Raw genomic sequence first — 24,041 nt, 5'->3', positions numbered from 1 at the left:
TCCTGAGTCACAAAGATGTTGAACCCAAATCTTCCTTCTGGTTTAGTTTAGTCATAATATCTCCTTTCAATGAATAAAGTATATTTCAAATCACAACACAGCCAGAGACATCCAGACGTGTAGGGGATATCTAGTTTTCGTCTGTTCAGCACCACACCTCCTTAGGGAACTGACGGCTCTCATTCACACTATTCTACCCTTCTGGGCAGTGGGGTAGGAAAATGACCCATTTTCAGTCAATAATAGTACTCTGATGGAATCGTTTGGCTGAAGTGAGGCTATGATCCAAGCTATGTCAACCTGAGTCCTGCCCCAGGATTTTTCAATTCAGAGGTGAAAAGGGTTATTGTCCGTGGAAATCACAGAGTCTGAATGACGTGAAGGTGGGTCTGCTTTGGCCCTGGGGAAAGGCAAGTTGGAGTTGGACAAAATGAAGCAAGCTGACTATGTAATGGAGTGGGATAAAGCCCCTGGACTGGTCGTGCCTAAAGGGTCAGCTCTGTCCTAGATATGTTGAACCACATGAAATTGCCATCAACCACATGAAATTGCTATCTTTCATTTGGCTCAGCCTAATATACAAGTTAAAAGACCACACATCAATCTTATCCAGAATCTTATGTTTCCAGCCCAACTCTTTTCTCGTGATAAATGAGAACAGGAAGGCCTAGAAATTTCAAAGGACTTGCTCAAAGTTCGTAGTAATGCCAAATAATGCAAATTTTCTGAATTTTAGTCCAAGACCCTTTCCATTAAGTATAATGATCCACAATTTTAAATTAGTCATTTTCAAATTTTGTAAACCAGTTGCTTCTCACTTTTTTGTTTTGTTTTGAACTTTTTATTTTCCCCTTGTTCAGCCTAGGTAAATAGGCTCTTATGACTCAAAGCAGGCAAATCTATTTGTTATAAACGTTTCCAGGAAAACGAATCTCTAGGTTTTGACTAAAACCATGAACTTTAAAACCAAAAGAAATAATCTGATTCAAGTTAAACACATTTTTTTTTTAAAGATTTTATTTATTTATTTGACAGAGAAAGACACAGCGAGAGAGGGAACACAAACGGGGAGTGGGAGAGGGAGAAGCAGACTCCCTGCCGAGCAGGGAGCCCGATGCGGGACTCGATCCAGGCACTCCAGGATCATGACCTGAGCCGAAGGCAGTCGCTTAACCAACTGAGCCACCCAGGCGCCCCACATGGTTGTTTTTAAGGCAAACTTCACATATGTGAAGTTCTGACTACTCTCGTCTTCCTTTTTATTAGATCTTCCAAAAGAACCTCTTAAACTTCAGTGTGTATAAGAAACACCAGGTGTTGCCTTTTTTTTTTTAAGATTTTATTTATTTATTTGAGAGAGAGAGAGAGATAGCAAGAGAGAGCACAAGCAGGAGGAGAGGGAGAAGCAGAATCCCTGCTCAGCAGGGAGCCCCATGTGGGGCTGGATCCCAGGACCTTGACATCATGACCCGAGCCCAAGGCAGCTGCTTAACCAACTGAACCACCCAGGCGCCCCACCAAGTGTTGCTTTTGCAACATGCAGATTCCTGAGCCCCACATCATACACTGGATCTGGGTCACTGGGGGTGGGTCCCAGGCATCTTCATTCCAGTGAGCTTGCTGGGTGTTCTTACATAGGCTGAAGTTTAAGCGGTAGTGCCTTAAATATTGCTATCCTCAGGGATTCTGTCACTAAGTCTGTTTCTCAACACTCAAAGGGGAGAGTGCTGAGAGCACATCTCTCAAAAATCACCATATTGTCACAGTTACCGATGAGGCTGTGATGTATCACACAGGTGAGCTGGGCTGGGAAATGGTCAGGACCCAGCTTTCCACATGTCAGCCAACTAACTCACCAACTCCCACTAGTCAGGTGATCACCTAGGCATATATCCTGCTCAAAGCTTCCACCTAATCAACACCATATTTCTAACAAACAGCAAAGTACTTCTACCTAACACCCTACATATCTTAAAGCTCATTTGTATTGTTTTCCCCAAATCTGCTTTTCCTTTTGTATTATCCACTTCAGTTAGTGGCACCACAAGTCACCCACCTGATCAAGCCAGGACACTCAGAATTGTCCTCACTTCTGTGTTTTACTAGTCATCTAACTCATCATCACTTAGTGTGTATTGAACCTACTTTTCAAACATCTCTCAGATTAGTTTTCTTCTCATAATCCTCATGGCCATTGCATTAGGGTCCTCCTTTAGAGGTTTGTCATCTTTTCGGGGCTTTTGAAAAAGCCTCCCTAAAAGGTTTTTGTCTCTAGTCTCATTTTTCCTGTAATCCATCTTTCACACTGCCATTGGAGGTACATTTCTAAAATGCAAATAAGATTTTGGCACTCCTAAGTCCGCTCCCTATTACCTCCCAGATAAAGTCCAATCCGTTTGCATAACATACAAGGCCCTTTGCAATCTGGTTTAACTTTTCAGTGTAATAATCTCTTGCTCTTCCTGCCAAATCCCATGATTCAAATCTAATAGTTTTAGATTTCATTGAACTATTAAATATTGCATTATTTTCATCTTTTGAAAATTCTTGTTAGTGTTTATTAACTGTAAAATTTGGGGCTTTCATAAAACATCTCAAAAACTATTAAAGTCTAACCAAACCAAGGACTCCCTGTGAACATGAGCAAAAGTGTGTCACCATTATCTATGTAGAAAAGATAGGTTGATTTATCCTATAATTTATCAATGTGCAAAGATCTGTTCTCAGCAGGATGCAAAAAGTGGCAGCATTTCTCTCTTTTTTTTTAAAGATTTTATTCATTTATTTGAGAGTGAGAGAGAGTGAGAGGGAGAAGCAAACTCTCTGCTGATCAGAGAGGCCGATGTGGGACTTGATCCCAGGACTCTGGGATCATGACCTGAGCCGAAGGCAGACGCTTAACCGACTGAGCCACCCAGGCACCGTGGCAGCATTTCTCTACTGTCCCAGGTCAGGATTAACCTGATACTCTAAGCACATCTCCTGAAAAATTTGAAAAAGAAAATTGAAGGAAGAAAATATTACTTCCCTGTTTTCAAGAGGGGAGCAGGAGTTTTGCTCAAACCCACACTGACTCAAGCCCCTGTACTAGAGGTATTCTAGGTATTCCTTCTGTAATTACTCAACTGACCCTCCCACATGTATTTCCAATTTTGCAACCAGCCTTCCTTACTGTTCTTGCTCTGTACCACTAATATAGTGATCTTACAGGTCAAGAAATGATATAAGTAAAGTGGGAAAAGAATAAGACAGCCAATTTAGGAAAAGTCAGTTTTCATTACAGATCTGTCTGCACATTTTCATGAGATTAAGTTCACTTTAAAACAATAGGAAGCAGTCATTAACATAAATGTAATAAATTGAAAAAAGTCTCAAGTAAGAAAAAAGCGTATTACAAAAGAAAGAATATAGGATTATAGGAAAGGAAAAATATACTGGTGATACAAAAAACTGGGTAATCATCATCATGGGAGTCTAGGAGGGGGAAAATAAAAATGTTATACTGACCGAGGGCTGTTCAAGAGGCCATAGCTCAAATAATCCTGAGTACACCATCAAAGAAAAGCTATACTCTTTTTTTATTTTTAAATGGAGCATAGAATAATTCTTTAGGCTCTCCTATACTCTTTAGCACTGCTATTGTCTTTCCCTACCGGTTCTTGGTGTTTTGTCTAAGAGGTTATATTAACCTTAAACTCACGTAGCTGATCTCAAGCCTCTTTAAGTCAATTTGTCCCTCTCTACCAGCATCAGTTTGAAAGTCGTAAAGGCTTGTTTTTCAGATGCTGGGTATCTCTTCTGTGCCTGATCTCAGAGCTGGTTAAGAGGTAGATTTGCATTTGATCCATCAAGATCCTACCTTACTTCCAAGTTGCTTCTGCCTGGCTTCCCTTATGAAACACAGCAGACACCACAGACTAGTCCTGGATGGTTGCGGGTATAATAAAACACCCTGTGTCCCTCTTCCACTAAGCACTGTAAGATAAACATTCTAATTGTTCCCAGGCGCTCACTCTCTGGACTACAACGTCCTTTTGTTTGTATTCAGGAGTAAGGTGAATTATTTACTTCTCAGCTGTGGCTAGCTTAGCCATAGTGTCTTCAAAAACAGCCCGAGATCACTGAACTTGGCAGTATTCTTAGAATCAAGCAGCACAACAGAAAAATTCAATAAATTATACTTTCAGAACAGGAAATTTGACAACCTCATGTGGCAATCCATTTTAACGATTAATAAATCTGCTGTCTAAAAGCATTGCCATTTATGGCATGACTTTAAGTGACAGTTTGAGCCTGTTTTATCTTGTTTTGTCATCAGTGTACATGGCCACTCTTGGCCACTGTCCTGTTAATCATAGAGCCTTTCCTTTATCTTGTCTGTAATTCCATTTTCTACTTTTTTTTAACTTTAGATGCTTCTTTATAGCTCTCATGTTACCTTAGGTTCTAAGATCTCTACTTTGCTCTTAAAGCTTTTGCTGTCCAAAAACTCACAAAAAAACAGGCTCTTGACTATAGAGAACAAACTGGTGGTTGCAGAGGGGAGGTGGGTGGGGGGATGGGTGAATAGATAAAGGAGATCAAGAATACACTAACCATGCTGAGCACTGAGTAATGTATAGAATTGTTGAATCACCATATAGTACATTTGAAACTGTATGTTAATTACACTGGAATTTACAAAAATATATTAAAAAACCTCTTCAACAAAATATCTCTGGGTGAAAAAAAAAGTAATGTATATTTTACACAGCTGATGTATCAACCAGTAAATATAGTGCCTGCCAGTGTGTAGACTAATGCCTACTAAACTTCAGTAAATTTTTGTATAAGAAGTTTTTGGTGGCAGGGAGAATACCATCAAGGGATTAACATGAATGGGAGCCAGGAACGGAACTGCAGTAGCTAACACAGGATACCAAGAGTGGATGGGGAGATTTTTTTCAACAACAGAGGTCACGGTGAGAAAGGAAGGTCGTTCGCCAATAAGGTCCAGGTGTGAAGAGAAGGCACAAATGTTCCGCCCGCGGATATTTGTTGTTGTTGTTTGTTTGTTTGTTTATTTCCCCTGAGTATCTACTATAGTAAACAAACTTACAGATTTAGGTGTAGCTCCTTCATCTACTGAGTGGGAGACAGGACTAGGATAAAATGTGCCTTGCCCTTTATAGTTAAAACATTTGGAGGGTTGCTAAATTACTATTCTGTGGCATCAATCACTGTTTATTTGGAAATAAAATGGATTAAAAAAAAGTAGTGGCTGTCAGAATTGGCGGATGTCCCGGTAGAGGATCCACTAGCATTGAACACACAAGGAAACTGGCCTGATGGTCCTTGCATACCAGAAAGAAGAGCAGTGCTTCCTTGCTCCTTCATGCTCAGCTAATGATTCACTTTGACCCTACACGGTTTGCTGGCCTATATCTGTATGGCCACAGGTCCTTTCTGCCTTTTCTTTTTGATGGTTTAGTTTGTCCTTGCTGTTTGTGTTTTACCTGCCCCCACTCGACACTGTGTTCTTTGTTTCCAACTCTTCTCCAGTTGTCCAAGGTCATTTTGAATTCTGATGCAGCCTTATGGATCATGGTTATTGATTTTGCCTGAGAGGGTTGAGAACATAGCTTCTGTTCTCTCATCCGGGTCTACACCAGGCTCGCAACAATTTACTTATGTATCAGCAAGTATCAGTGAGAAAATCTAAAGGGGGGAATTTCACCCACTATAGCAACAAATTACATGAAATACCTAGAAGCCAGCTTAAGAAAAACATGTAAGGCTCATATACACAAACATACACAGCTACTGAGCTATAAAATGATTTTTTGCACAGGTTTTGTAGCTGAGAAGGACTTAGCATTTGCCCCGAAGTCATTATGGTGAGTGAATGAAGTGAGTGAATGCTTGGGCTCCTAATGCAGGGGTGGGAAGCCACAACACTGTGACTTTTTACTTCTAAATCCACAAAATCAAGGATATTTGGAGGGTATCATGTCACCTGCAACCCAAATTACAATAGAAACACTAATTACAAAGAGCATTTGGTCAGGTTGCCCTGTTTCTTGTAGGCAATTGTTTCTAGTTTTGTTTAGGAGAAAATATAGGCATTTTTGTTTAGAAATTAAAAAACAGGGGTGCCTGGGTGGCTCAGTTGGTTAAGTGTCGACTCTTGGTTTCAGCTCAGGTCATGATCTCAGGGTTGTGAGATCGAGCCCCACGTGGAGCTCAGGGCTCAGCTCGGAGCCCTCCCTTTCCCTCCCCCTCTGCCCCCCTCCCTCCGCTCATGCTCTTTCTCTCACTCTTAAATAAATAAATAAATAAAATCTTAAAGAAATTAAAAAACATCATGAACTTAGGGGACAGAATATTCGGAATAAAGCTTAGCTTTCATTTGATGTCACAGGTTCAAAAGAACAAAGGGAAGTCAGGAGCTTTTTCTAATCAAATCCTGGTCCTGCCATTTAACAGCTGTGTACTTGGGGTAAGTCTATCTATCTCTCTGAGCCTTAGATTACACACAACCTCAGCTGTTTACTTTTCCAGGTTGTTGTGAATACATGAGAGAGGAAATCAAAGCATGGATTGTACACTATTAAATGGAGCAGTGCTGTTTTAAGTTGAATTCGGGATTCAAAAGAGAAAGAGAAGTAATATAATTTTTTGGAGTGGTGGTCTTAGGTCAAGTACTTCATCTGTTTCGTCTTCTTTAATATTCATAACTATCTTGTAAGGTGGTTATTATTATTCCCATTTTATACATGAGATATTAAAGCTCAGAGAAGTTAAGTAACTTGCTCTTCATAACCATGATGAGAAAATGAGATTTAAGTGGGCCGGGCATTTTCTTCATTTTAGGAGAGGTGAATCAAAGTCCAGAATTTGTCATGATCATCAACTGGGCAAAACGAAGATTTAAACATAATCTTTTTCACTGTCAGCTCATTGGTTTTTTGTTTTTTTTTAACTTTTTTGGTTTTCTGGGTTTTGTTTTGTTTTGGTTTTTTTGCATCAATAGAGGAAGTGTATGACTAGATATTTCTTGATGTTACAGAATTACTATTAATTCAAAAGTATGAGAAAGATATTATGGTTATTATTAATTTTTAAAGAGTTGTTATGGACTGAATGTTTGTGTCTCTCAAGATTCATATGTTGAAACTCCCTACCCATGTGATGCTATTAGGAGATGGGGCCTGTAGGAGATAATCAGGGTCAGATGAGGACATGAGGGTGGAGCCCTCCTGGATGGTATTGATGCCGTCAGAGCAGGAGAGAGCTTATTTCCTCTCTCTGCTCTCCACCATGTGAGGACTCAGCTGGAAGTCAGCAGTCTACAGCCTGGAGGTGGGCTCCCACCAGAACCTGACCCTGCTGGCACCCTCATCTCAGACTTCCAGCCTCTGGAACGGTGAGAAAGAAATTTCTGTTACTTATAAGCTCCTCATTTTGTGGTATTTTGTTATAGCAGCCAAGCTGATTTTAAAAGGCCCCTTCTTTCTTTTTTTTTTTGCATTTTTAAAACGTTTTATTGTTATGTTAATCACCATACATTACATCATTAGTTTTTGATGTAGTGTTCCCTGTTTCATTGTTTGCATATAACACCCAGTGCTTTCTTTTAGATTTTATTTATTTATTAGAGAGAGAGAGAGAGGACAAGCAGGGGGAGCTGCAGAGGGAGAGGGAGAAGCAGGTTCCCCACTGAGCAGGGAGTCCGATGCGGGATGCGATCCCAGGACCCCGGGATCATGACCTGAGCTGAAGGCAGACGCTTAGCCAACTGAGCCACCCACATGCCCCAAGTTCTTTCTTTTAGTCCTTTCCTCTACCTTCTAGAAAATTTACCAATTAATAGTTATAATTTCTGGAATTTGTTTTAAAAATTGCTCGGAGGTGAAGGGGATTGGTGTGGGTTGGGGGTATACATGAAACAAAGCTAGTATGAGTTAATAAATTATGAAACTGGGTGATGAGATCTGATTCTAAGTCCCCTTGATTCCAAAGTCCATACACTATTTTATCAGGTGTGATCTCCAAACACCATCTATTATAATACCATATTTCTTGGGTCTCCTCTAAATGAAGTGAAGCAGTGATTTTGAAAACCACCTATTATGATGCACTCTTCTTGTCTTCTGCATTTTTGTTAACCCACTCTAAAGGAGTCAGGTCTTGGGAAAGGAAATAGGAAGTGTATGTTTTCCCTTTGGGCAATATTCTGTGATAGCTCAGGCCACTCTTTCTACTGACTGACATGGTCCAGATTCATGCAATGCTTCCTTTAGTTTGTTTGCAGAGATTTATCACCCCAGAGGAAGCATCTGAGTTGTTGCTGATGCTGTGTGGTTTAGTTGTCGAGACTGCAAGTGATTCCCAAAATCTTCAAATAACACTATGGGGAACTACCTACTGATGCCACCACACACATATTTTCTACTGAGCTTTCTATGGCTCCTCAAATCCAAATTGGAAATTATCTGCTCACCCAGAAGTGGGATTATCATGAAGTTATTAAGGTTTAAGCTTCAGGGCTTACCACTTGTCGGGCTGCTTCCAAGGCCCCAGCAATAGGTTAGTGTCGTGAATTCAAAGAGTACCTTATTATGTCCCTGCCAAGAAAACTTGAATTGCTCTGTCATCTTAACAGTTGGTTTATGATAAAAACTTGATGTTTTCCAAGTTTGACAACAGTCCTAGAAATGACATTGGGAATGGTGAGCAGTGAACATGAAAGAAACTTTTCTAATCTATCAGTAACGAGAAAAACTTTGATCAAGTTTGTTGATCAAAGTAAGTCTGGAGCCCAGCTCTTTGGGGGGACACCTCAGATCTGTCACGTGTAACCCTGGGCAAGTTACTCAGCTTTTCGGCTCTTCAGTTTTTTTTTTTTCCATGTGTGACCTGGTGGATAATAATAGCACCTAGCTCATGAGGTTGTCATGAGGATTAAGTGAAATAAAACTGCTTAGAACAATGCCTGGGAAATAATGGGTGCTCGATAAGTTTTGTTATTGTCATTCTCTTTCTCATTTGTTATCTCAGATCTGCTAAGGACTAAGAAACCAGATAATCAGGCTTATTCAAACTCTAAATAAGATAAAATTAAATGGTCTTTGGGTGAATGGCTCCCCAACTAGCCCACGAGGAAAGTGTTTGAGCATTAGTGCAGCTGTTCTGTTCAGGCAGGAAAAGCTGTAATGAGGCATCATTCTGGCAAGAGGGCTGTGCACCTGACTTGCTTCTTCTAATCAACAGAATCTTGACTCCTGTTATTGGTCTAGACAGAGAATTTTAATGTTATACGAAAGTATTCTTTATTTTTTTATTTTTTAAACTAAAAGAAATTTAAGTTTTTATTTAAATTCCAATTAGTTAACATACAGTGTTATATCAGTTTCAGGTGTACAATATAGTGATTCAACACTTCCATACAACACCCAGCGTTCATCTCAGCAAGTGCTCTCCTTAATCCCCATCACCTGTTTCACCCATCCCCCAACCCACCTCCCCTCTGGTAACCATCAGTTTGTTCTCTATAGTTAAGAGTCTGTTTCTTGGTTTGTGTGTCTCTCTCTTTTTTCCCCCTTTCTCATTTGTTTTGTTTTAAAATTCCACATATGAGTGAGATCATACAGTTTTTATCTTTCTCTGACTCACTTATTTCACTTAGCATTATACTCTCTAGCTCCATCCATGTCATTGCAAATGGCAAGATTTCATTCTTTTTATGGCTGAGTAGTATTCCATTATTTATATATACAAACACAGTATATATAAATATATATACACCACATCTTCTTTATCCATTCATCAATCCATGGACATTTGGGCTCTGTCACTAGTTTGGCTATTGTAAATAATACTGCTAATAACCATAGGGGTTCATATATCCCTTTGAATTAGTGTTTTTGTGTTCTTTGGGTAAATATCCAGTAGCGCAATTGCTGGATCATAGGGTAGTTCTATTTTTAACATTTTTTTTTTTTTTTGAGAGCGAGAGAGAGCACATGAGCAGGGGTGGAAGGGGGGCAGAGGCAGAGGGAGAGAGAGAATCTTAAGCAGGCTCCACGCCCCCTGAGATCAAGAGTCGGACGCTTAACTGATTGAACCACCAGGTGCCCCAATTTTTAACTTTTTGAGGAAACTCCGTACTGTTTTTTGCAGGGGCAAAAGTATTCTTTAATTCAAGTCTTTTTAATGACAAAAAAATCAGACTAAAAATGGCTCAGCCTGAAACATGAACATATAACTAACAAGTAGCTGTATTAAACACAATGAGGTTCAGAACAAACCTTAATGTTCTGTGTGGTTCTGACATGGATCTCTAGTATTCTATGTCTAGCATTGTTGACACCCATAGTCAGTAGTGGATAAAGGGAAAGTGTCTGTCCCCATTTGGTTTTTTTTTTTTTTTTTTGGTTGTCAAATGATCCTTTATTGAAACATTCTCCTTTGTAGTTAACTAGCTGGGCATTCCACCGCACCACTGTTGATGTCATCGATGATGTCATGAGGGTGGCGGCCGTCAACATTGCAGCCCACGGACTGGGCAGTCCCCAGGATTTCTTTAATGGTTCCAGAGAGTTCTCTGGCTAAAGATCGGTGTCGCATCTGTCGGGCAATATTGACAATCTCATCAAAAGTGATATTTCCACTGTGCTTCATGTTTTTCTTGGTGGTTCCTTGAGAGCTTTGATAATCAGGGCAGAGGCAGAAGGTACCACTTCAATCTGGGCCTGTCTGTTCTGAATGGTCAGTTGCACTGTAATCTGTAGACCCTTCCAATCACCGGTTGCCTTGGCGATGTCATCACCAACCTTTTTTGGAGACAGACTCAGCGGGCGGATCTTCGGGGCCAGGGCAGATGTGGCACCAACTTCGCCACCCATGCACCTCAGGTACACGACTTTGATCTCGTTGGGGCCGAACTTAGGCGGCATTGCAGGTGGCTGGTGTCGGATGAACCCGGATTTGGGACGACCGAAGAAAGTTGCACCTTTGCCTCCCCGAGCCGAAAGCCAAAAGCCCCATTTGGTTTTGATTTCCTTCCTCCATCACCCTGGTTATCACAGTCCTCAACACTTGGTTCACTCATTCTAGCTATCCTTCCTTCTTGTTTTTCCAGAACAGACCCATGTAATGCTGAAGTTTCCAGTGCATGGTCGGTCTCAGCCTAATTCTGAGACAAAGTTCTGTCCCTGAGATGAAAGTGAGTGTAGATTTGATGCCCATAATATGGGCGTTGTGATAACCTTAATAATCTCTTAATATTTATTAAATGAATGGATGATCACTCTGGCTTTCACTGAAAGTGGGGTCTAGAAAAACTCCCCCCAGCCGTGCAGAAATTGTTGACCCTAAACTGTTGTGTTTCCTATGCCACACCACCAAACATCCTCCTGGCTCTTCCAGCCAGGCCTGCATTGTTTAATGCATGCACAAAGCCATCTATACATGAGGACATCTATACACAAACAGTGTGACACTTGTTTGGGTGGGTCAGAGGTAATTTTTGCTTCGTTCAACGGGAGGGGTCACATTGTTCACTAGCAGATTGCAGATAGGAGAGCAGCTAATGTAGTTGTGAAGCATATTAAAATCTGTGTAGGTTGAATTTCTAATTTATTTTACTTGAAACTCTGAATTTTTATTTGCCTATGGTCCATCTTTTCACACAGAGCTTTAAGTTTATGAACATGAAATGCACTAATAGCAACGATGTTTTTTATTAAATGTTCTCTGCCAGAGATTATAATACATGTCCAAATATCTGATGAAGAAAAACAAAGGGAGGAGATAAGAAATAAGTGACCTAAAATCAGGACTAAATTCAAAACAAGCTTAAAGTTTTGCCATGAGTGAAAAATTTAAAATTTAGTTGCTCCATCTAGTGGTGAACCGTTATATGACTTCAGTGGAGAGCTTTTAGTTTTTCATGCTGGTTTTATTCAAAGTTTGTTCTGGTTAAGTAGAAAAAAATACTTAATAGACTCCCTGTCTTATTGTCCCACTTAAGTTAACAGAAAATTACTCCACATAAAAAGAAAACATCACTACTTAGTGAATCTCATAGACTTAAAGACATATTTGCTAACCAACTCAAATTTCAAATCATTGTTTCTTTCTCAATTGGTCTACGAACTAGCATCATTGCTGATATATATACCTATAATTATATTTTTAACCCATATATCGTCCTGAAATATGTGAAAATTTAGGCCTAACCTGGATTAATAGGCGAGAAAGGCTAATGAAGAGGTTAGCTCTTCAGCAGTTAAGAGCAAGAGTTTTTGACTCAGGCCTTCATAAGGCCTGAAAAGTGCTCCGAATTGTGTGAAAAATATCAGTCCAGTCAATAGGTGAAGGGGATTAAGAGGTACATACTTCCAGGTATAAAAGAAATGAGAAAAAATATAGATTACATGTGTACCTGAATGTAATAAATTGTTCCGCTTAGCACGGGCTCTCCGTCAGGCTACTTGGGTTTGAATTCTGACAGTAGCCCTCCTTAGCTGTGTGGTCTTTGTATCTCAGTCTCGTCATCTGTAAAATGAAAACCATACTACCCCTCACATAGAATTGGGAGGTTAAGTTAGATACTGCATGGAAAGCACTTGGAACTATATCTGACGCAGAATAAGCACTCAGTAACATTTTCCTGGTATTATTCCTGACTTTGCTTTGTGTATTCAGGGATGTCTTGATGTGGTTTTGGTGTGTCATTGAATTGTGTCAAGTAGTCAGGTATCCATTTGGCATGCCATTGGGAACCTCTCGCTTCCCTGACTCAGTGAAGCTGTTCTCACTCTGGAAGGGTCTCTTCATTGTAATATCTTAAGTGTAAGAGCAACCATATCCCATTCTGCAACATTATTTGTACGGTCAGTCTTTCACTTCCCAAATTCAGCTTTGTCTTCCAGAATTCCAGCACTCACTTGGAAAGCAGAGATGGCTTGTCTTGCTCCTAGGCATGCCCAAGGGTTGTTATTTTTCTCCTCAGAACTTCAAAAACACGGTTTTGCTTTAGTCTTTCCTGATAGCAAAGTTTGATGAGAAAAAGAGGAAGTACTGATTCCATGAAGCTACTTGGATACCTAGTCTAGGAAAATAGCACACTGAGCTGACCATATTAGAGTTATATTTTCTTTTACTCTTGGAAAGCTGTCTGCCGTGAAATACCTCTCTTCTTCCGGAATCTAATTGCAGATGCCCCTAAGAGCCTGGACTATGGAGCCGGAGGTGCCTAGTTTTAAGTTGTACCTCCACCATTTAGTAGTTGAATAACTTTAGACAAATTATTGACCTCTGTGGGCCTTTGTTTATTCATTTATACAAGGGAAAGCATAGAAGCTATGTCAGAAGTTGTTCTGCAGATTAAGCGAACTAATATGTATAAAGGTCTTAGACTAGTGCCTGGTATGTAGTAAGTGATACATGAGTTAGTTGTTACAGAGTTATTATTTGTGGATACTCATTATTCTGTGGAGCATGAAATGTTGTATCTTTCCAGAAATTTCAAATTCAGCATAATCTAAGACTTATTCTTTCACTTTCACCTTTTGTGACATTTTCCCATACATGCTCTTCTTGATTCCAGTCTTGAATTTTGTCTCTCCCTAGTCTTTGATTTACAGCTTTTCTTTTTAGATGGTATTGTCCACTTCTCCTGTTAATACATTTTACTCTAACCCTTCTACTTCTTACCAAGGAATTTCTCAAGGACATAAACTATGTTTATGCTTTATATGTTTCTGATGCTTCCCAACAGAGCTAGTAGGTGCCCAGCAAACATGTGTGAATAAAAAATACAGAAACACTAGCTTGCATTTGCACCTCAAGTCTGTGATTGCATCATAAAAGAATACCTACAACTATAATTATTGTCATTTACTTAGTAGCTATTCAATGCTAGGCACTATCCTAAGGGTTTTATATAGCATGGCTCATTAAATGGCATCAACAATTTTGGGGGGTAAATCCTATTAGTTTCATTTTACAAACCAGGAAGCTGAGTTTCAGAAAATATAAATTGTTTGTCCAAGGTGTCACTGTTAATGGCTAAAGCCCCTTTCTCCTGAAAAAATCCTCTCCCGGTTATTGGACATGTCCTTCATTTTTCTATTCCTTGTAGTATGTTTATGGTATATGGTTTGTATATGGTTTAGGGTGGGGCCGCAGGTCTTTGGTCTTCCATCTCCTGCAGGCAAATGCCTTTGCTGAACTCCCCCAAAACTACACAGTTGAGAGGTTGCAAATTCTAATGCTACAGGAACCATACAGAGAACTGTATTTGTTGTGCGAGGGTATGGGTCATGTCTTGGAAATCCAGCGTTTTCCCCATCCTGTCACCAGGACCTGTGAATTTTCTGTGAATGATGTCAGTCAGCTATGGCCTCTTTGTCCTCCCCTCCCCCTCCACATCACTCTGGTTCAAGTCCTTGTTACCTCATGCTACCCGGGAAGATTGCAAGAGTTGCTTAACGCCTTCCTGCAGATCTTGTGTCTTCCCCTCCCTAATCTAGTCCGTTTATCACAGCAAAACAAATTTTTGGACTTTAGCTCCTTACCAAAAAGGCTTTGTGGTTTCCCATTGTTTATTACTGCATCGAAACCTAGCTTTTCATTGTAGACCAGCCACAACATATTCATACCTAGCACTCCGTTGTTATGCCTTTACCCACATCCTCTGCTTTGGTCAGAATGGCTCCGATGGCAGTTCCTGAAAATGCCAAGCACAGACTTTCTTTTTCTTTTCTGCCATGATCTTTTCTTAGCTTCTTCCAGTTAAATAAATCTTATCCCACTTTCCTGTTCTATACTAGTTTTTTGTTGTTGTTGTTTCTGGTGAGATGAATGCTTGCCCTTGTTTCTTTCTTTCTTCTCTCTTTCCCTCAATATGAATTTCCCTGACCCCCTACCACACTTATTAAATCATGAATATGGAATGCATTCTGTATACTGTTTCATAGAAAGGCAGTAGAATATAGTAATCCAACACATAGACTCTGGAGCTAGGCAACTGACTTCAAATCCTGGTGGTACCATTCACCTTCCTGGTGACCTCAGTCAAGTCACTAAACCTTTCTGTTTTGAAGTTACTTCTACTCTACACTGAAGATAAAGTAATGCCTGTCTGATGAGACTGCAGAGAGGATTAAATGAATCATTGTGTGTAAAACAATGTCTGGCACGACATAAGCACTAAATAATAGCAGTGATGATGATGCTGCTGCTATTATTTGCTCTTTTGTGTGTGACATTTTTCCATAACTGATTCGTAAACTCTTTCAAGTCAGAGATTTCTATAAATCCTTGCCTTGTAGGAAGAGAGTGTGATACAAAAGTTCATAGTGGTCAGGAGACCAGGCGTATGAGATTAGGCAGGTCTTCAACTTTCAGACTCCCTTTTGCTTAGGTGTAAAATGGAAATAATTTTTTCTTATATATGTATAGTGTATTAAAAGTCTTTTTTTCATGGACAAAGTTCATTTATTATCTACCTGCTCTCTTCACATATAGGATAATTTATGCAAAGCATGTTAGAAACTGAGGCATGTGGATGTCAACTGTATTAGCCAAGTGCTCAGTCGTGCTGTTTGAAGAATGGGATCAAATGCTTGTCTTTCCTTCTCTCCCCTCCCCTCTCATCTGATAACCTCCATATAAAAAGAATTAGAAGAATTTCTTTTTGATGTTTTTAGTCAATAGTGTCTCAGTACTTCCATGGAGCACTCTCCCACCCCCTCTTCCAGAAAAGCATTATTTTTTTAGAAGGGCAGGTTGTGAATGTGAATAGGGGCAGCTAGTTCTGTGGTATACCGGTGGATGGAGGAATAGTAGGATTTGAAGAAATCTCCTAAAATAATGTTCTAACTCTTGTTTCATAGAGTTTAGTTTTTTTTTTTGTCTATGGTTTATCAGGGTGATTACTATCTCTTTTCTAAGGTAAAAGGAGATACCAGACTTAGAGGAAGGGGAGTCGAGGGAGTGAGGAATAGAAAGCAAATAATCATCATGGGAGAAAAGATCAGAAACTGGAAACTGACACAGGGCAATAAAATTAAAATTGAATAAATTTTAATTAAAATTAAAAATGAATTTTTTTCATTTTTCAGATTAAAAATGAATAAAAGACGGAACCATAGAAAGTGAATATGATTTTTTTAAGGTAAGAAATGGTGACTTGTTTAGTCTTTGAGAAGCAGAATATTATCAAAAACATAGTAAAATAATGAGTACAGAAGGGTATATGATATGGCCAGCTGTGGGAATTTCTAGGCTGGCTTCTGTGTTACTCATTAAGTATCCCAGCTCTCATTCCATATTCAAACTAAGCATCCATAAACTTCTCTATCTAGCAGGATGAGACCTAGGAAGATATTGAAATACCAAAGTAACTATGGAAATAGGAAGAACAAAGAAGAATTCTTGAAAGTCTCTGGGTAAAGATAAAAGGAAAACAGAATAAAGAAGATCTCACAGCAGGGGCGTGTGACAGATCTCCAAATCAAGAAGTCAGGGAAGATGAAGTGGAACAAAGCCAAATCTCCACAACCAGGGAGATGGTCCATAGATTTCAACTACCCAGTTAACTTTCAGATAACTCACTCAGGAGAACAGAACTGGAAACATATAAAACATATGTTTAATTCTCTCAGTAAATGATGCAAAAAGAGTAGCGAGAATTTTGAAAATGGTCTTACATCGGAAGAAGATTTTATAGACTGCCTGAATGTCTTAAAAAACCTGGAGAAGAACGATCCTGGATTAGCCAAATTCTAAGTATGAACATTATTTCAAAATGTTAGGAAATCAAGATTAATATGCTTATAAATTTGATGGGTTATAAAAATATGTATATAGGTGTGTGTGTGTATAAATAATAAAAATTTTTTGAAGGAAGATTATAGATTTATGCATACCAAATAAAAGGCAAGAGATACTTTGAAATATATGTTTTTGTAAATGCCTTATTGGATCCCTGTTCTTTTACTCTAGTCTGAAATTAGCTGTGTGTTTTGGTGATGTATAGATTATGTATTTCTATGCAGCAAACACCCCCAAACTTAGAAGTTCTCACATGGTTTCTTGTCCTCTTATGTGATCTCTTGAGGCCTATGCTTGGAATTCACACAATGTCACTTCTTCCTCATTCAGTCAAACCAAATCTCAAGGCCAACCGCTATTCAAGGGCTGGGAATGGACTCCTCTTCGTGGGAGGAGCTAGAAAGAATTTGTGGTTATTTTTCACGTACTGTAGGTGTTTAACTCAATTATAAAGTGAGATAAGAGATAAGAGACTTAAATTGAAAACTGCTAAATTATTGCCAAGTGTTATTAGTATATAGCTGACCCACTGTTCCTTCCCTCCTTCTCCAGGGTCTTTTTTTGGGGCAGATATCCTTATGAGGAAGCTCAAGATAGGCTGCTGAAACCTTGCTGAGCCAACTAGAAGGGTGTTTGGGGTCTTGGCCACTACCCATTTATTCCTGGCTATTCAGTATCTCACGTATGAGTCTGCTACCAATTCAGTGACATACAAAGTGCACTGAATTTCAGAAAGAAAGATTTTTCTTTGTGCTGTAAATCTTGTGATAATATTTGTCATTAGCTCAAGCACTGATCCATAGTTCAAAGGAAATTTACACTTCAACTGAGTAAGACAGGTTTTTATCTTCTTAAATCATGGTACCAGAGGCTGGAAGAAAAATAGGCAAAAAAAGTAAGGTTGAATTACCTTGTTTCTTCAGCTCTCTGACATCCTCATAAGAACTCAACAGAGACAGTGGGGCTGAAGGATCCGTGAGTATTTGTAGGAGGCACCTCCTGTGGTAGATCCACATTGCAGGGTTCCCCTTCTCTAAGGAGCTGCAACGTGCACAGATATGTGCTCTCCTTCCGCCCACCCTGAAGGCCATCTCAATGTTAGGAACGAGTCTCCTGGACCATGACTTACTGGCTTAGGCCTGTCATCTGCTCTAAGATAAGCCAATCAGTTTGTTGCTCTCGCGAACTGGAAATCTTGCCAGAGGAGCAACAGTGTTATTGGAAGTTGCTCTGGAAGGGAGACCCACCACCTCCTGCCGAAGAAATACATGGAACTGCACTAGTTCCTACCTTTTCTGAGCCTTGGTTTAATTCTTCCTTAGATTCGGTAAGGTATTCTACTAGTCTTGCACTAAATTCCCTGTTTTTGCTCAAACTACTAGAGTTGGTTTCTGTTCCTTGTTGTCAACAGAAACTTAACTAACAGAAGACAGCCACAACTGTGACTGAATGGTTAGAAGAAAATGATTTATCTGGATGCCATTTCAGCAATTCATTGAGTCATTCAATAGTCATTTATTGAGGACCTATTATATGCCAATCACAGAGATAGGTACGCAAATAAGACAGAAGGAGGTGTGGGGAGACAGACAAACATATAATCACACTAAATTGTGATAATGTTCTGGTAGAGATACTTACAAAGTGATGTGGGAGTACAGATAAGGGTATGAATGAACTCTCTGGGTAGGTTGGGGAGCTGGGGTTAATCAGCTTGGAGAAGGATATAAGCTAAGGACTAAATCAAAGCTATACAGCAAATTCAATCTCATTACATTACAGTGGCAGCAAATGAGGAATTGCTACATGGAGGCCGAAGACCAGCTCTTCTCAATATGAACTCAGCTCTGCCGAGTGGGAACTGATTTGAACAGCAGCATGAGAGACTGAGATGATATATGGAAGAATTTCCTGACAGTGAGAGTAGTTAACGTTGGGTGATTGTAGCATCTTCTCCTCTGGAGGTTTAAAAAATAACATAGCTCATCATCTGCCTGGGATAGCATTGTTGTGATGCTGTCTAAAAGTAGGGAAATGGAAGATAATTACTCAAGGTCTTTTCTAGCTTAGAGTTTTCAAAATTCTGTCATTTTTTAGAAAAACTTCATCGAACCAATGAAAAATAAAATTACAGGCAGAAAAGTAATGCAAAAGGATAGAAAAACAATTGAATTATCAGTTCCCTCTTGGTTCGGGAATGAGGAAGAAACGAAGGGACTAAAAAGATAGAATATGTGTTATTTTAGAAATTATTCTGAAATTACGTAGTCTGTTGGTTGTTTAAGAACTCCCAGGTTGGGGCTCAACTGGTTGCTAACTAATGGTCCTGTCTTTTCCTTCCCAACCCAGAGTACTTTAGTTTCCCCTAATTCACTTTATAACTAACTTCTTCAGCTTGTAGAACATTTTGTATGTTTATAAATTTCTTTTTATTGTGAACTTAAGCAAATTTATAGAATAAGACAGTCAAATGAACACTAGTTCTCTACATCACTCAAAATTTACATCTGTCCTTTTTAAGGTTAGCTACCTACATTCTGCTTATAGAATTTTTGAATTCTGCTTTCTTCCACATGATGGATGTCATTTATGTATGTTGATGTATTCCTCATACTTGCCACATTTGACAGCACTTGGGCACATCACCGTGAATCCATGTACTAAGTGGGGTAGCTAGAACTGAGTGGGAGGTCAGATGCCCTGGGACCATCTGTGATGGGATGAAATCATCACTGCCTCATACCTGTCACTGGAGCCTCCTCATCAGGAAGCTAAGTCTTCCTCCCTCCTCCCTGCCTTTCTGCCTTCCTCCTTTCTTCCCTTCCTCTTTCCCTTCCTCTCTTTCTTCCAATTAAAGAAACTAGCATGAGCTTAAAATTACAACATGGGTCCAGAGAATTGTGAGTCTGGTTGGGCTACAGATAAAGTAGATGACTAGAAAATAAAATTAGAAAATTAAGTTAGGCAAAATTATGTAGAATTTGCTAAGACTGCAGAGTTTGGTTTGTTGGGCAGGCATTGGGAAATGCTGTGTTCACAGCATTTGGAAGACATTTGGAAGATAAGCGTGGAAATGTTGCACAGTGGAAGGCTCTAGAGAATGGTAATCAGTTTAAAGCCTCAAAGTGGGGACACATTCAAAATGAGACACACATTCACATTCTATTTTATATTAAACTCTAACTGACATTTTGATATTGGGCTAATGCCTTGTTTTGTTTTTTAAATGTGAATCCACTCAGTGTTCTAAGTTGTTTTTATTTTTGCTTTAATCTTAATCATAATTCACTGTCTATGATTTTCAGTTTTAGTTTCTTGAAAGCTGCACAAAACTTTAAAGACATTTGCAAAGCAATCTTAGTGCAGTATCCCTTGAGATTTTAAGTTTTTCACCCATCTTTTTATCTCACTCACACTTAATTTGACAGCAGATTTTTTTTTTAGCAACTGCCTTTATCTAGTTTTTACCAAAGCATTCAGTTTAAGTTTCATAAAAAAAATCTACCTCTCTTTTCTTGCATATACTTCATCAGTTAATTTTTAACTCAATAAAGCAATTAGAATAATGAAAACACATCACAAACTGATTTTTGATGAGCATACAACTTGACTGATGGGAAGAGAAGGTACAAGTGTGGTAGAATATAGTCTTAACTAGGAATGTTCAGTGTACTTGGACATAAGGCTTATATTTGGGAATGGGGAAAGAGAACATGGATTAATCTGCCATGCCAGTTAAGAGAGTTTAAGGAAAGGTGGAAAAAACCCCTAGAATTTGGTTTTGAGTCTTTCACCAGAAAATCAAATTTCAGTTTTTGGTGTCCCTACATAGATTTATTATACTACCTTTAACATACTAAACTTCTACCCATATCTTTGTGTCTTCCTCATATTAATTTTTTCCTTCAACTTCCCTGAGATTCTAGAGCATGAGGGCAGGAACTGGATGGAAATATTTCAGTAGACTAGACAGTACCCTCTTCTGGGATGAAGATATCCTTGAGGAAGGGAGAAGGTCTTCTTGTTACTGAGATTGTAGAGGATTAAAAGAGGGACTGTTTTGTGTCTTGGTTTGGAATCTCCTCAGTGGATTTTGACCTATAACCCTTTTTTCCAGGATATACTTTCCACTGGGAGTATGATGGGGTGCAATTCAAAGTTTTTGCCTTTTCTTTATGGAGCTTCTGGGATTACCAGATCACCAACATCTCCATCTGGTAGAACTGAGAGAAGGAAGAGAAGGAGGAGGTGGGGGGAGGGGAGGAGGAGGACAGAAAGAGGAAGAGGAAGAAACCTTCCTTCTAGTTCTCCCTAAGGTACACAAAGAGTAAACATATCCCTTTTCCTACCTCCTCCTTTAGGTGACTTGCAAAGTTTGGACCCTGGAAACCTTCAGAAAGTGACTTTCCTAGCTCAATTCTGTACGTGGTGCTGATTCACATGGGACTGGATATCAGAGCTACCTTGATAGTTGATCTTGTGGAAACAGTACAAACTTGTTTCTTGAAAAAGAAAATATAAAATTACAAATGATTTTTCCTTTAAGAATAAAATCAAGTTTAACTAAAAACCTGGAAGGACTATATTGCATCCTGTAGCGTAGCATAAAATCCTTCAACCAATTACAATGTCAAATGACAATGGGGGTATCTTTTTTTCTGATAAGGATCAGAAATCTAGTATTGTCCAAACACTCCAGAGGTGCTATTTGTTTCAAGTGGAAAGGAAGTATTTATACCAATTATTGTGATGAATGAAATGAAATGAAGACTACTTGGGATGGTTAAATGTTTACTCACATGATCAGGTGGGTACGGCAGCCCCAGGCTCTGTGGTGGGAGCAGATTCCTGGTACGTTCTAGCCCATGTATTGAAAATACTAGACAAAACCTAAATTTTAGAAGAAAAGCTCCTGTCTCACCAGCAGTGGTATTAGTGGTGCTTTCTTTTGACACTATGTATTGAGAGTATATATTTATATAGACTCAATATCTAGGTCACTCAACATTGCTTGAAACTAATGAAGCTTAGCCTCAGGGCCCCTCACTTACATCGGCCTTTCAAAATGCTCATATGGTCATACGCTTTTGTGAAGTTTGGAAAAGTAGGATACTTTACTGCAATTTGTTAAAATCACTAGACCATTCTACTTTCACTTCCTGTGATGGTTAGTTTTATGTGTTGACTTGACTGGACCATCGAGTGCTCAGATATTTGGTCAAATGTCATGCTGGATATCTGTGGGAGTGTTTTTGGATGAGATTAACATTTGAGTTGGTAGACTGAGTAAAGCAGATTGCCCTCTCTAATGTAGGTGGCCCTCATCCAATTGGTTGAAGGCCAATTGCCTACCCTTCCACAAGTAAGAGGGAACTCCTTTTGCTTGAGTGTTGAGCTGAGACTTCACTCAAATCTGCTGCCTTCAGACTTGAACTGAAACATGGGCTCCTCTTGGATCTTCAACCTTGGTTTTTGGACTGGAACTACACCATTACTTCTCCTGGATCTCCAGTTTGCGGACTGCGGGTCTTGAGATCACCTTCACAGTGGTATGAACCAATTCCTTAAAATAAATCTCTTTCTATATAGATATATATCCTTTTGGTTTCTCTGAAGAACCCAGACTAATATCCTCTTTCATATTTACCCTTGAGGTGGGTGATCCTGGAAGTGTTTTGGGGATCTAATTTAATTGGGGAATCATTTAGTTGAGTATATTTATATAGTTTGCAGTCACTTCTGTGTACAGTAAGCTAGCCTGGTGTGGAATGGCTTCCAGCTTTATCCCCGTGCCCACTGTACCAGCTCACTTGATAATGTGACTGAAGACCTCTGCCTGGAGTTCTATCCCCGTGAGTGTTGTTTAGCACCTGGCACTGAAAGTTTGTGGTTGGTGGAGGAAAAATGATGTCAAAGAGTCACCCCATAGAAGGTTAACTCCCTTTCACTTATGGCATTTTCATATTTGGTACCATAGCATCTGTGCCTTGATATCAATCCAGAAACCCCAGGGCAACAAGTGAGAAGTGAGCAGCACAGGCATGAGATAAGGTATAATAAGGTTGTGCCTGCCTGAAGTTAATCAGTGCAGCACTAGCTCAAACAAGAGATAAGTAGGACAGAGCGCTAAGACTGAGATGCACACCAACATCATTTAATACCATGCTCCATACATGGATTTTTCTTCCATTCTAGAACATCTGCCATTATGTCTTCAAATATTATGTCTTTTAGATTCTTGATGTTTTGAAATCCCTATTAACTGTTGGAACTTCTTATTCTATCCATGATTTCTTTTAATTCTGCTTTCATGTATTCCATTTCTTTTTTTCTCTAAGCTGTATTTTGACTGATTTTCTGTCACCATTGCCATCACGGCACCTTTGCTGCAGTCTGCGTTGGAGCCTTGAACCTGCACGGCTCCCGTGGCCCACACCCTGAGCTCTCTGTTCCAGGGTGCCTTGAATGTTTGATTCAGATTGGACTAATAACTACATCAGGGCATGGAATTCGACTTCCTGGTGACTGCTAGGGAATTAAATGATGTAGCCTGGAAGTGTGGAGGAGTAAGTTTCTTATAGGATGAATATTGACCAATGAGATTTAAGAGTAGCAAGGGATAAAGTAAATTTCCAATGCTCCTGCCTACCCCATGGGGACTACTCTGGGGTGTGCTTCCTTTGTACAGCCCTCCGCAAAGGCCTGCAGACACACCTGCTGAGCACCCTATTGTGTGTCTTCATAGATCATTACGAAGTGACAATCAGTGCTTTGGTGCAGCTCATCACACTGGTTTGTGTCCCTCCTTGCTTTGTTCCTCCTTTCCTTACCCTCATTTCCCTGGGCTTGCATCTTACAAATGAAGAATAGTGTTTCTTTGTTTTAAGATTTATTTATTTATTTTAGAGAGAGAGCACAAGCGGGAAGGGCAGAGGGAGAGGGAGAGAAAATCTCAAGCAGATTCTGGGCTGAGTGCGGAGCCCAACGCGGGGCTCAATCCCATGACCCTGAGATCATGACCTGAGCTGAAACCAAGAATTGGCTGTTTGACTGTGCCACCCAGGTGCCCCATGAAGAACAGTGTTTTAATCCTCACTTCAGGCATGTTTCCTAGAAGACTTGGGCTAAGGTACCCATTATAAAAAACATTTTCCTTAACCTCACATCTCCCTTCATCTATTCCATTTATATTTTTCTTCCTTGGAAACTTTTTGAAA

The 24,041-nt window shown here is 39.6% G+C and overlaps 1 long non-coding RNA gene and 1 pseudogene across 1 annotated transcript; one reads left to right on the top strand and one right to left on the bottom strand.

The window, feature by feature from the left end:
• The first annotated feature begins 7,111 nt into the window (after nt 1-7,111).
• Nucleotides 7,112-16,895, top strand: LOC145721307 (uncharacterized). The gene is made up of 2 exons (XR_014144958.1): nt 7,112-7,405; nt 16,356-16,895. It is a non-coding gene; the product is annotated as an uncharacterized LOC145721307 (long non-coding RNA).
• Nucleotides 10,392-10,937, bottom strand: LOC102741797 (large ribosomal subunit protein uL11 pseudogene; annotated as a pseudogene).
• Nucleotides 16,896-24,041: the final 7,146 nt, after the last annotated feature.

The sequence above is a fragment of the Leptonychotes weddellii genome, chromosome 4, assembly GCF_054177405.1.
Source record: "Leptonychotes weddellii isolate Sample4059 chromosome 4, ASM5417740v2, whole genome shotgun sequence".
Lineage (NCBI taxonomy): Eukaryota > Metazoa > Chordata > Mammalia > Carnivora > Phocidae > Leptonychotes > Leptonychotes weddellii.
The sequence above is the reverse complement of the archived record's forward strand: the minus strand, read 5'-3'. Positions and strand labels throughout refer to the sequence as shown.